This window comes from Mustelus asterias, chromosome 10, assembly GCF_964213995.1.
Source record: "Mustelus asterias chromosome 10, sMusAst1.hap1.1, whole genome shotgun sequence".
In the NCBI taxonomy this organism is placed as follows: domain Eukaryota; kingdom Metazoa; phylum Chordata; class Chondrichthyes; order Carcharhiniformes; family Triakidae; genus Mustelus; species Mustelus asterias.
Window position 1 is genome coordinate 35,692,782 of NC_135810.1, and position 13,629 is coordinate 35,706,410.

General features: G+C 45.5%; 1 protein-coding gene across 1 annotated transcript in view; it reads right to left on the reverse strand.

Moving 5' to 3' along the window:
- The window catches only part of uggt2 (UDP-glucose glycoprotein glucosyltransferase 2), a 608,113-nt gene that overhangs the window by 440,045 nt on the left and 154,439 nt on the right, over nucleotides 1–13,629 (reverse strand). The gene's annotated exons all lie outside the window — the stretch shown is intronic.

A 13,629-nucleotide genomic window follows, 5' to 3' on the forward strand; every position in this document is an offset into this window, starting at 1 on the left:
TATTAGATAAAATAATCATAACGAGAGAGGAAGTGTTAGAGAAGTTGGAATCCTTGAAAGTGAAAAAGTCGCCAGGGCCAGATGGATTGTTTCCTAAGAAAGCAATTAGGGAAGCAAAGAGGAGATATGAGAAAGCTCTGGCTGGTAAAAGTGGGGAAAATCCCAAGATATTCTATAAGTATATCAATGGGAAGAGGATAACCAGGAACAAGGCAGGGCACATTAGGGACCAAGGGGGCAATCTGTGGGTGGAGCCAGAGGACACTGATAGAGTGTTGAATGAATACTTCACATCCATCTTCACCCAAGAAAATGAGGATGAAGGTATGAAATTCAGGGAAAGAGACTGTGTGAGGTTCTTGAGAAAATTGACACAGTGAAAGACAAGGTATTGGAAGTGTTGGCAGCCTAAAAGTGGATAAATCTCCAGGGAAGCAAGGGAGGAGATTGCAGGGGCTCTGACCCAAATTTTCAATTCCTCTCTGGCCATGGGGAAGGTGCCAGAGAACTGGACAACAGCTAATGTAGTTCCAATATTTAATGAAAGGTTCATAGAATCATAGAAACCTTACATTGCAGAAGAAGGCCATTCAGCTCATCGTGTTTGCACTGACAACAATCCCACCAAGGCCCTATCCCCGTAAGCCCACTGCTAATCCCTCCAACCTATGCATCCCAGCATACTAAGGGGCAATTTAGCATGGCCAATGCACGTAGCCCGCACATCTTTAGACTGTGGTAGAAAACCAGAGCACCCCAAGGAAACCCACGCAGACACAGGGAGTACGTGCAGACTCCACACAGCATGCGTCACATCCATCTTCTCCCAAGAGACAGTGACCTGAGGCTGGAAATCGAACCCGAGTCCCTGGAGCTGTGAGGCAGCAGTGCTAGCCACTGTGCCGCCCCTATACAGATAAACCAGGGAACTACAGACGAGTGAGTCTCATGTTAGTGGTCAGGAAACTATTGGAGAAACTTTTGAAGGAGGGCATCTATTTCCACTTGGAGAGGCAAAGCTTGGTCAGGGATAGTCAGCATGGCTTCGTCAGAGGAAGGTCATCCTTAACAAATTTGATTTCTGGTCACCCTATTATAGAAAGGATATTATTAAACGAGAAAGAGTGCAGAAAAGATTTACTATGATGCTACCGGGACTTGATGGATTGAGTTACAAGGAGAGGCTGGATAGACTGGGACTTTTTTCTCTGGAGCGTAGGAGGCTGAGGGGTGATCTTATAGAGGTCCATAAAATAATGAGGGGCACAGATCAGCTAGATAGTCAATATCTTTTCCCAAAGGTAGGGGAGTCTAAAATTAGAGGGCATAGGTTTAAGGTGAGAGGGGAGAGATACAAAAGTGCCCAGAGGGGCAATTTTTGGTGAGTGTCTGGAACAAGCTGTCAGAGGGAATAGTAGAGGCGGGTACAATTTTGTCTTTTAAAAAGCATTTAGATAGTTACATGGGTGAAATGGGTATAGAGGGATATGGGCCAAATGTGGGCAACTGGGATTAGCTTAGGGGTTTAAAAAAAAAAGGGCTGCATGGACAAGTTGGGCCGAAGGGCCTGTTTCCAAGCTGTAAACCTCTATGACTCTATGATTAATTTTTTTGAGGAGGTGACCAGGTGTGTAGACGAGAGTACTGCAGTCAATGGTGTTTATATGGATTTCAATGAAGCCTTTGACAAAGTCCCACAGGGGTGACTTGTAAAGAAGGTAAATTCACATGGGATGCAGAGTAATTTGATGAAGTGGATTCAAAATTAGCTCAGTTGTAGGAGACAGAGGATGATGTCAGAAGGCTGTTTTAGTGGCTGGAAGTTAGTGTCCGATGGAATACCACAGGGATCTGTGTTAGGCCCCCTTTTATTCATCATAAAAGACATGGACGACTATGTGGGGGGGTAGGATTAGTAAGTTTGCGGATGACACAAAGATTGGACGGGTGGTTAACAGTGAGGCGGAGTGTCTTAGGCTACAAGAAGATGGTAAGAGTTTTAACAACACCAGGTTAAAGTCCAACAGGTTTATTTGTTAGCAAATGCCATTAGCTTTCGGAGCGCTGCTCCTTCGTCAGATGGAGTGGAAATCTGCTCACAAACAGGGCACACAGAGACACAAACTCAATTTACAGAATACTGATTAGAATGCGAATCTTTACAGCTAATCAAGTCTTAAAGATACAGACAATGTGAGTGGAGGGAGCATTAGGCACAGATTAAAGAAATGTGTATTGTCTCCAGACAGGACAGTCAGTGAGATTCTGCAAGTCCAGGCAAGCTGTGGGGGTTACCGATAGTGTGACATGAATCCAAGATCCCGGTTTAGGCCGTCCTCATGTGTGCGGAACTTGGCTATCAGTTTCTGCTCAGCCACTCTGCGCTGTCGTGTGTTGCAAAGGCCGCCTTGGAGAACGCTTACCCGAAGATCAGAGGCCGAATGCCCGTGACCGCTGAAGTGCTCCCCCACAGGAAGAGAACAGTCTTGCCTGGTGATTGTCGAGCGGTGTTCATCCGTTGTCGTAGCGTCTGCATGGTTTCCCCAATGCACCATGCCTTGGGACATCACGACACAAGACACATGACAGCACAGAGTCGCTGAGCATGGAGTCAGAAGAGATAGGAGAGGTGATGAATGAATACTTTTCTTCGGTGTTCACCAAGGAGAGGGGTCATGTTTTTGAGGAAGAGAGGGTGTCACAGGCTGATAGGCTGGAGGAAGTAGATGTTCGGAGGGAAGATATACTAGCAATTTTGAATAAACTGAAAGTTGATAAGTCCCCTGGGCCTGATGAAATATATCCTAGGAGTCTTTGGGAGGCAAGGGATGAGATAGCAGAGCCTTTGGCATTGATCTTTGCGTCCTCACTGTCCACGGGGGTGGTGCCAGAGGACTGGAGAGTGGCAAATGTGGTTCCTCTGTTTAAGAAAGGGAATAGAAATGACCCTGGTAATTATAGGCCGGTTAGTCTTACTTCGGTGGTCGGTAAGTTGATGGAAAAGGTCCTCAGGGATAGGATTTACGACCATTTAGAAAGATGCAGCTTAATCCGGGATAGTCAGCACGGATTTGTGAAGGGCAAGTCTTGCCTCACAAATTTGATAGAATTTTTTGAGGAGGTAACTAAGTATGTAGATGAAGGTAGTGCAGTTGATGTCATATACATGGATTTTAGTAAGGCGTTTGATAAAGTCCCCCATGGTCGGCTTATGAAGAAAGTAAGGATGTGTGGGATAGAGGGAAGTTTGGCCGATTGGATAGGTAACTGGCTATCTAACAGAAGACAGAGGGTGGTGGTGGATGGAAAATTTTCGGACTGGAAACCGGTTACCAGCGGAGTGCCACAGGGATCAGTGCTTGGTCCTCTGCTATTTGTCATTTTTATAAATGACTTGGAGGAGGGGGCTGAAGGGTGGATCAGTAAATTTGCTGATGACACCAAGATTGGTGGAGTAGTGGATGAGGTGGAGGGCTGTTGTAGGCTGCAAAGATATATAGATAGGATGCAGAGCTGGGCTGAAAAATGGCAAATGGAGTTTAACCCTGACAAATGCGAGGTGATTCATTTTGGTAGGACAAATTTAAATGTGGATTACAGGGTCAAAGGTAGGGTTCTGAAGAATGTGGAGGAACAGAGAGATCTTGGGGTTCATATCCATAGATCTCTGAAGGTTGCCACTCAAGTGGATAGAGCCGTGAAGAAGGCCTATAGTGTGTTGGCGTTCATTTACAGGGGGTTTGAGTTTAAGAGCCGTGGGGTTATGCTGCGACTGTACAGGACCTTGGTGAGACCACATTTGGAATATTGTGTGCAGTTCTGGTCACCTCATTATAAGAAGGATGTGGAGACACTGGAAAGAGTGCAAAGGAGATTTACCAGGATGCTGCCTGGTTTGGAGGGTAGGTCTTATGAGGAAAGGTTGAGGGAACTTGGGCTTTTCTCTGTGGAGCGGAGGAGGTTGAGAGGAGACTTGATAGAGGTTTATAAGATGATGAGGGGGATAGATAGAGTGAACGTTCAAAGACTATTTCCTCGGGTGAATGGAGTGGTAACTAGGGGGCATAACTATAGGGTTCATGGTGGGAGATATAGGAAGGATGTCCGAGGTAGGTTTTTTTACTCAGAGTGGTTGGGGTGTGGAATGGACTGCCTGCAGTGATAGTGGAGTCAGAAACTTTAGGAACATTGAAGAAGCTATTGGATAGGCACATGGAGTACTTCGGGATGATAGGGAGGAAAGAGCTTGATCTGGGTTTCAGACAAAGCTCGGCACAACAACGTGGACCGAAGGGCCTGTTCTGTGCTGTACTGTTCTATGACTCTGAATTTGACATTCCTCAAATTAAATTGAATAATGAGGAAGTTATCAGAAATTGGGATAAATTGAGTTACCTTCCAGAGAAAAATCAAGATGATCTGAAGGAGATACTAAAATCAGATGGAAAAGTGTGTGGGAATAAGTTGGGAAGTACTAGAATGGTTATACGTGACGTAGAGGTAGGAAATGCTGTTTCAATTAAACAACATCCTTATAGACTTAACCCTCTAAAATTGGCACAGGTTCAAAAGGAGATTGAATGTATGTTTAAAAATGACATAATTAAAGTGAGTTGCAGCAAGTGGAGCTCACCCATAGTGATGGTACCCAGCGATTGTGTTTGGACTTTAGGAAAGTTAATACAAATACAAAATCAGGCTCATGTCCTATTCCTTAGTTGGAGGACTACACTGAGAAAGTGGGACAAGCAACTTCATAGCCCCTAGCCCTATAAATTGGTGCGGAGGAGATACCCGATCCTCTACACTGGTAGAGGATCCCACCCTTCCATCCTCCTCTAACCTAATTATAAGTGTGGGGAAGTTTTTTGTTTTCTTTTTTTCTTGCTGGTAATGGCTTCAGGGATGGCAGTTCAGGCAGTATGCTGCATCTCCTGTGGGATGTATGTGGTGAGGAAATCCAGTAGTGTTTCAGGAGATTTTAGTTGTAAGAAGTGCATTAGATTGCAGCTTCTGGAGGAGCGTGTAAAGGAGCTGGAGGGGGAGTTAGAGGAACTCCGCATAATTCGGGAGGCGGAGGTGGAAGTTGATAGGAGTTATAGAGAAATAGTAACTCCTAGAAATGAGGCTTGGGTCAATGCCAGGAGGAGGGGTAAGAAGCAATCGGGAAGACAATCCCCTGGGGCGGTTCCCCTCCATAATAGGTTTTCGGTGCTGGAGGCTACAGTTGAGGAGGAATCAACTGAGCATAGAGAGCAGATCTCTGGGGGTGAGCCGAGTGAGAAAGCTCAGGTGGTTAGGGGCTGTAAAAGACTGGGCCTTGTGATTGGGGACTCCACAATTAAAGGGACAGATAGGAGGGTCGGAACTAAAGGTAGGGACTCAGGGTTGGTGTGTTGCCTACCAGGGGCTGGGGTCCGGGATGTGTCTGACAGGGTATTCAGGACTCTTAGGGGGGAGGGAGATAAACCACAAGTTATTGTACATGTGGGGACACACGACATAGGGAGGATAGGGGAAGGGGATATTAGGCAGGGATTTATGGAGTTGGGGTGGAAACTAAAGGCCAAGACTGACAGAGTGGTTATCTCTGGACTCTTGCCTGTACCACGGGATAGTTTAGAGAGGAATAGGGAGAGGGAAGGTTTGAATTCATGGCTGAGGGGATGGTGCAGGAGGGAGGGGTTCAGGTACTTAAGCAATTGGGGCTCGTACTGGGGAAGGTGTGACCTCTATGAGAAGGATGGTCTACACCTTAATCAGAAGGGGACCAATATCCTGGGGGGTAAATTTGCTAAGGCCATGCAGGGAGGTTTAAACTGATTCGGGGGGGGGGAGGGATCCTGAGTAGTGGGGCTGAAAGTGAGGGATGCATGGATGGGGACTGCAATGCACGGCATTGCAGAGGTGGGGTGGAGCAGGGTTTGAAATGTGTATACTTCAATGCCAGGAGTATTCGCAATAAAGTGGGTGAACTTGCAGCGTGGATCAGTACCTGGGACTTCGATGTTGTGGCTATTTCAGAGACATGGATAGAGCAGGGGCAGGAATGGATGCTGCAGGTCCCGGGGTTCAAATGTTTTAGTCGAAGTAGGGAAGGAGGTAGAAGAGGGGGAGGGGTAGCATTATTGGTCAGAGATTGTATCACAGTGTCAGAGAGGAGGTTTGATGAGGACTTATCTGTTGAGGTAGTATGGGCGGAGATTAGAAATAGGAGAGGAGAGGTCACCCTGTTGGGAGTCTTTTATAGACCTCCTAAAAGTTCTAGAGAGGTTGAGGAAAGGATTGCGGAGTCAATCCTGCTTAGGAGTGAAAGTAATAGGGCAATTGTTATGGGGGATTTTAACTTGACTAATATTGACTGGAATTGTTATAGCTCTAGCTCGTTAGAGGGGTCAGTTTTTGTTCAAAGCGTGCAGGAAGGTTTTTTGACTCAGTATGTAGACAGGCCAACTAGAGGTGAGGCTATATTGGATCTGGTGCTGGGAAATGAGCCAGACCAGGTGCTAGACTTGGAAGTTGGTGTGCATTTTGGTGATAGTGACCACAATTCGGTTACGTTCACCTTAGTGATGGAAAGGGATAGGCATGAACCTCGGGCCAGTGGTTTTCGCTGGGGGAAGGGTAATTATGAGGCTATTAGGAGAGAATTAGGAAACATAGGTTGGACTAGGAGATTACAGGGACTGGGAACGTCCGACATGTGGAGTTTTTTCAAGGAGCAGCTACTGCGAGTCTGTGATAGGTATGTCCCTGTCAGGCAAGGAGGAATTGGTAGGGCTAGGGAACCGTGGTGCACCAAAAAAGTTTCTTTGTTGGTTAAAAAGAAAAAGGAGGCTTATGTTCGGATGAGACGTGAGCACTCGGGTAGTGCACTAGAAAGCTTTAGATTGGCTAAGAGGGAGTTGAAGAGCGAGCTTAGAAGGGCTAAAAGGGGACATGAGAAGACTTTGGCGGATAGGGTTAAAGAGAATCCTAAGGCGTTCTATAGGTATGTCAAGAACAGAAGGTTGGTTAGGGCAAGTTTAGGGCCAGTTATAGATGGCAGAGGGAAGTTATGTGTGGAACCGGAGGAGATTGGTGAAGCATTGAACCAATATTTCTCTTCGGTGTTCACGCAAGGGGACATGAATATAGCTGAGGAGGACACTGGGTTGCAGGGGAGTAGAATAGACAGTATTACAGTTGATAAGGAGGATGTGCAGGATATTCTGGAGGGTCTGAAAATAGATAAATCCCCTGGTCCGGATGGGATTTATCCAAGGATTCTCTGGGAGGCAAGAGAAGTGATTGCAGAGCCTCTGGCTCTGATCTTCAGGTCGTCGTTGGCCTCTGGTATAGTACCAGAAGATTGGAGGTTAGCGAATGTTGTCCCATTGTTTAAGAAGGGGAACAGAGACTTCCCCGGGAATTATAGACCGGTGAGTCTCACTTCTGTTGTCGGCAAGATGTTGGAAAAAATTATAAGGGATAGGATTTATAGTTATTTGGAGAGTAATGAATTGATAGGTGATAGTCAGCATGGTTTTGTGGCAGGTAGGTCGTGCCTTACTAACCTTATTGAGTTTTTTGAGAAAGTGACCAAGGAGGTGGATGGGGGCAAGGCAGTGGACGTGGTATATATGGATTTTAGTAAGGCGTTTGATAAGGTTCACCATGGTAGGCTTCTGCAGAAAATGCAGATGTATGGGATTGGGGGTGATCTAGGAAATTGGATCAGGAATTGGCTAGCGGATAGGAAACAGAGGGTGGTGGTTGATAGTAAATATTCATCATGGAGTGCGGTTACAAGTGGTGTACCTCAGGGATCTGTTTTGGGGCCACTGCTGTTTGTAATATTTATTAATGATCTGGATGAGGGTATAGTTGGGTGGATTAGCAAATTTGCTGATGACACCAAAGTCGGTGGTGTGGTAGACAGTGAGGAAGGGTGTCGTAGTTTGCAGGAAGACTTAGACAGGTTGCAAAGTTGGGCCGAGAGGTGGCGGATGGAGTTTAATGCGGAGAAGTGTGAGGTAATTCACTTTGGTAGGAATAACAGATGTGTTGAGTATAGGGCTAACGGGAGGACTTTGAATAGTGTGGAGGAGCAGAGGGATCTAGGTGTATGTGTGCATAGATCCCTGAAAGTTGGGAATCAAGTAGATAAGGTTGTTAAGAAGGCATATGGTGTCTTGGCGTTTATTGGTAGGGGGATTGAATTTAGGAGTCGTAGCGTTATGTTGCAACTGTACACAACTCTGGTGCGGCCGCACTTGGAGTACTGTGTGCAGTTCTGGTCCCCACATTACAGGAAGGATGTGGAGGCTTTGGAGAGGGTGCAGAGGAGGTTTACCAGGATGTTGCCTGGTATGGAGGGGAGATCCTATGAGGAGAGGCTGAGGGATTTGGGATTGTTTTCGCTGGAAAGGCGGCGGCTAAGAGGGGATCTTATTGAAACATATAAGATGATTAGAGGTTTAGATAGGGTGGATAGTGATAGCCTTTTTCCTCTGATGGAGAAATCCAGCACGAGGGGGCATGGCTTTAAATTGAGGGGGGGTAGTTATAGAACCGATGTCAGGGGTAGGTTCTTTACCCAGAGGGTGGTGAGGGATTGGAATGCCCTGCCAGCATCAGTTGTAAATGCGCCTAGTTTGGGGGCGTTTAAGAGATCCGTAGATAGGTTCATGGACGAAAAGAAATTGGTTTAGGTTGGAGGGTCACAGTTTTTTTTTTAACTGGTCGGTGCAACATCGTGGGCCGAAGGGCCTGTTCTGCGCTGTAATGTTCTATGTTCTATGTTCTATCTTCAAACTTGACTGACTCAAAGATGAGGCAGTTATCTTTATCCAAAAGGGTGAAGGAGATTTCGGTTTTTGTGATACCAAATAGTTTGTACCAGCTCAAAGTTATGCCATTTGTAATGAAAAATGCCCCAGTCACATTTCAAAGATTAACCAAGAAGGTTATTTCAGGATTATCCAATTGTGCAGTCAACAGCGATGATCTGGTGATTTTTAGTTAAATGTGGAAAGAACACTTGAAGCACCTCACGGAATTACTCAATCGACTTCAGGAGACGGGCTTGATGGTAAACCTAGCTAAGAGTGAGTTTGGAAAAGCCCAAGTCATGTTCCTCAGCCATACAATTGGACACGGACAGATGGCCCCTCAGTTATTGGGGAGTTCCCAATACCATTGACAAGGAGGGAAATTCTGGGCCCCGAGTGGTTTTTACCGGTAACTTGTGCCAAAATTTAGCAGTGTGGTTGCTCCACTGACTGATGTGTTGAAAGAAGTGTAGCAAATTTCAGTGGATGGCAGAGTGTCAACAGGCATTTGACGGCCTGAAGGCTGTTAACCACCACCCCTGTGTTGGCCACACCAAATTACACAAAACCATTCAAGGTGACCATTGGTGCAAGTGTTGTGGGTGTCGGTGCCTAGCTTTTATAATAAGACAATGAAAGGATAGAGTGGCCTATTGGGTATTTTTCAAAAAAATTGAATGATCATCATAAGGAACTTTCAACGATTGAGAAAGAGACCTTGTGTTTGGTGCTGGCATTGCAACATTTTAACATTTATGTTGCCAGTAATTCATCTGAGATGATTATGTGTACTGATCACATTCCATTGATGTTTTTGGAGAAATTTAAGAATAAAAATGCCAGACTATTTCGATGGAGTCTATTATTGCTATTATTGTCGATTATTATTATCGATATTTAAATTAAAAATTCTGTATGTGGCAGGAAGTGAGAAGTTGATTGCCAATGCTTTGTCACGAATGTGATACAGGAAGAAGAATTGTTCGGTGGTGTAAGACAAGGACTGAAAATACTGTTATATTTTCATGTTTTGATTTTGTAAAATGTATGTACATTTATTGTAGAGTACTAGGTGTGTGAAACTGAAAGGATTTGAAAAATAAAGCCATCTTTGAATGCATTTTTTTCTAAACGGGGGGGTATGACATTACTGTGCCTTTAAGTAAGGTATTTTAAGCATGTTCTCTGCAATTATAAGCAGCTCTGCTTTTTTCCCATTGTGGCACCGAGCTGCCTGATCAGATAGAACATAGAACATAGAAAAAATACAGCACAAACAGGCCCTTCGGCCCACAAGTTGTGCCGAACACATCCCTACCTTCTAGACCTACCTAAAACCCTCCATCCTATTAAGCTCTATGTACTCATCCAGGAGTCTCTTAAAAGACCCTATCGAGTTCGCCTCCACCACCACTGACGGCAGCCGATTCCACTCGCCCACCACCCTCTGTGTGAAAAACTTACCCCCAACATTTCCCCTGTACCTACCCCCCAGCACCTTAAACCTGTGTCCTCTCGTAGCAGACATTTCCACCCTGGGAAAAAGCCTCTGAGAGTCCACCCGATCTTTGCCTCTCAACATCTTATACACCTCTATTAGGTCTCCTCTCATCCTACGTCTCTCCAAGGAGAAAAGACCGAGCTCCCTCAGCCTATCCTCATAAGGCATGCCACTCAGTCCAGGCAACATCCTTGTAAATCTCCTCTGCACCCTTTCAATCTTTTCCACATCCTTCCTGTAATGAGGCGACCAGAACTGAGCACAGTACTCCAAGTGGGGTCTGACGAGGGTCTTATATAGCTGCATCATTATCCCTGGACTCCTAAACTCAATCCCTCGATTGATAAAGGCCAGCACACCATACGCCTTCTTAACCACCTCCTCCACCTGCGGGGCCAATTTTAGAGTCCTATGGACCCGGACCCCAAGGTCCTTCTCATCTTCTACCGTACTAAGAGTCTTTCCCTTTATATTGTACTCCTTCATCCCATTTGTCCTGCCAAAGTGGACCACGACGCATTTATCTGGGTTGAAGTCCATCTGCCACTTCTCCGCCCAGTCTTGCATCCTATCTATGTCCCTCTGTAACTTCTGACATCCCTCCAGACTATCCACAACCCCACCAACCTTCGTGTCGTCGGCAAACTTACCAACCCATCCCTCCGCTTCCTCATCCAGGTCATTTATAAAAATGACAAACAGCAAGGGTCCCAGAACAGATCCCTGGGGCACACCACTGATGACCGACCTCCATTTAGAAAAAGACCCATCTATACCCACTCTCTGCCTCCTTTGGGCAAGCCAGTTCTGGATCCACTGGGCAGCAGCCCCTTGGATCCCATGCCCTCTCACTTTTAATGTTCTTTAATTGCTGCTTAAATGGGATTTTGTTTTTTATTTAATCTGGGCCTAATGCACTCTCTTGGGGTTTCTGACCTGGATTATAACACAATATTGTTCCTTTTTTTGAGCAGAGCAACAAGGCAATCCAGAAAATTACAGGCCAGTGAGCCTTACTTCGGTCAGGCCATAGAGTATAAAAATTAGCAAGTCATGTTGCAGCTGTACAGAACTTTAGTTAGGCCACATTTGGAATACTGCATACAGTGCTGACCACCACACTACCAGAAGGATGTGGAGACTTTGGAGAGAAAATGGGATGGGGAAATTATTGGAGAAGATTATTAGATGTGAATTTACTCACATTTGGAAAAAATATGGACTCATTAGACAGCATTACTTTGTGCAGGGGAGGTCATGTCTCACAAACCTGATTGGAATTTTTTGATTAAGTGACAAAGATGATTGTTGAGGACAGGGTGGTGGTTGTTGTCTACATGGACTTTAGCAAGGCCTCTGACAAGGTCCTTCATGACAGGCTGATACAAAAGGTGAAGTCACATGAGATCTGCGATGAGCTGGTAAGATGGATACAGAACTGGCTTGGTAACAGAAGGCAGAGAGTAATGGTGGAAGGATGTTTTTCTGACTGGAGGTCTATGATTAGTGGTGTTCCACATGGATCAGTGCTGGGACCCCTGTGGTTTGTAATATACATATTTGGAGGAGAATGTAGGTGGTCTGATTAGTAGGTTTGCAGACAACATGGATTTTGGAGGAGTTGCAGAAAGTAAGGAGAATTGCCAGAGGATACAGCAGGATATAGATAAGCTGGAGACTTGGGCGGAGAAATAGCAGATAGAATTTAATCTGGACAAATGCGAGGTGATGCATTTTGTGAGGTCTAATGGCAGAACCATTAGAAGCATTGACATACAGAGGGATCTAGGCATACAGGTTCATAGTTCCCTGAAAGTGGTAACACAAGTGGATAAAGTGGTCAAGAAGGCATATGGCATGGTTGCCTTCATTGGTCAGGGCATAGAGTACAAAAATTGGCAGGTCAAGTTGCAGCTCTATAGAACTTTAATTGGGCCACATTTGGAATACAATGTACAGCTCTGGTCACCACACTATATAGATGTGGATGCTTTGGAGAGGGTACAGAAAAGGTTTATCAGGATGTTGCCTGGTTTGGAGAGTATTAGCAATGAGGTTTGACAAACTTGGTTTATTTTCACTTGATCATCCGAGGCTGAGGGGTGACCTGACAGAAGTATACAAATTTATGAGAGGCTTGGATAGAATGGATAGTTGTGGAGTGTTTTTCCAAGGGTAGAAATGTCGATTGCTAGGGGCCACAGGTTTAAGGTAAAAGGGGGAAAGTTTAAAGGGGATGTGAGAGGCAAGTTTTCTTCACAGAGGGTGATAAGTGCCTGGAATGCGCTGCCAGAGGCCGTGCATTCCAAAAACCATTTACAATAGCAATGTTTAAGAGGCATCTTGACTGATACATAATAGGCAGGGAATAGAGGGATACGGACTGCATAGAGGCCAAGATCCTGAACTTAGAAAGGCATCATGTGTCGGCCCAGGTTTTGTGGGCCGAAGGGCCTGTTCCTGTGCTGCACTGTTCTTTGTTCTGAGGTTGGAGTTGTTTTCCATGGAACAGAGAAGGCCGAGGGGCGACATGATTGAGGTATATTAAAATGTGAGAGTAAAGGAGTAGACAGGAGGAACGTGTTTTCCTTGGCAGAGGCCAGGAGTCAGAGATTCAAGATAAACAGAAGGAGGATTAAAGGGAGACATGAGGAAAATCCTTTTGATGAAGAGGGTGGTTGTTGTCTGGAATTGGATGCCTGAATTGATGGCTGAGGCAGGGACACTAAACTCATTTAAAAAGCATCTTGATCTGCAGCTTAAGTGCTGTAAGTTGCAGGGCTATGGGCCATGTGCAGGAAGATGGGATTAGAAAGGCCACCTAGATGTCTGTGGGCTGGCATGGATAAAATGGGATGAATAGCCACCTTCTATGCTATATCATTTCCCTGGTTGTAAGACAGATGCAGTATAATGTGGATAAACTTGAGGTTATCTACCTTGGTAATGAAAACAGGAAGGCAGATTATTATCTGAATTGCTTTAGATTGGGAGAGGGGAATGTGCAAGAAGACCTTGGTGCCTTGTACAACAGTCGCTGAAAGTAAGCATTCAGATGCAAGAGGCAGTGAAGAAGGCAAATGGTATGTGGACCTTCATAAGAAGAGATGCTATTCATGATGTTCTCCACAGTGTCCCCAGCCGCTGCTCCAGCTAGAGACATTTCCTGCACATACGCTAGTCCTGGGCACAGGAAATATTCCTGACTTCCCACATAGAGCAGGAGGAGCACAACATGAATTTGAGCTCTTTTGCTCAAATTGGGGGTTGGTTTAGCTCAGTTGGCTGGACAGCAGGTTGTGGTGCAGAGTGATG